This window comes from Prenolepis imparis, unplaced genomic scaffold, assembly GCF_030444845.1.
Source record: "Prenolepis imparis isolate NDT839.2.m4 unplaced genomic scaffold, iyPreImpa1.0 SCAF_15, whole genome shotgun sequence".
NCBI lineage: Eukaryota > Metazoa > Arthropoda > Insecta > Hymenoptera > Formicidae > Prenolepis > Prenolepis imparis.
In genome coordinates, this window is record NW_028141173.1 from 5061377 (window position 1) to 5061773 (window position 397).

Genomic DNA, 397 nt, shown 5'->3' on the forward strand with positions numbered 1-397 from the left:
AAGCAGTGGTATCAACGCAGAGTACTGATAATAACAAAATATTTTATTATTAATAATACTGAGATTTTATATTATAATAATTTATATTGTAATATTATAATATTTTATATTATAGTATTTTATGTCATTATAATATAAAATTTGTAATATAAATATAATATAAATATAATATAAAATATATTTTATATTATAATAATTTATATTATAATATTTTATTTTATAATAATAAAATTTGTTATTAGCAATATGTTAAGATCGATTACTTTTTTCGCGACAGTTGAAACATAAAATTGGAATACGAATAATGATAGTTTTACTAAGTTTAGATCAGCTGCGCTTTTAATTTATTTGCTATTTAAAATGTTAAGTTTGACTTTTTCGCAGTGAGACAAGCAAG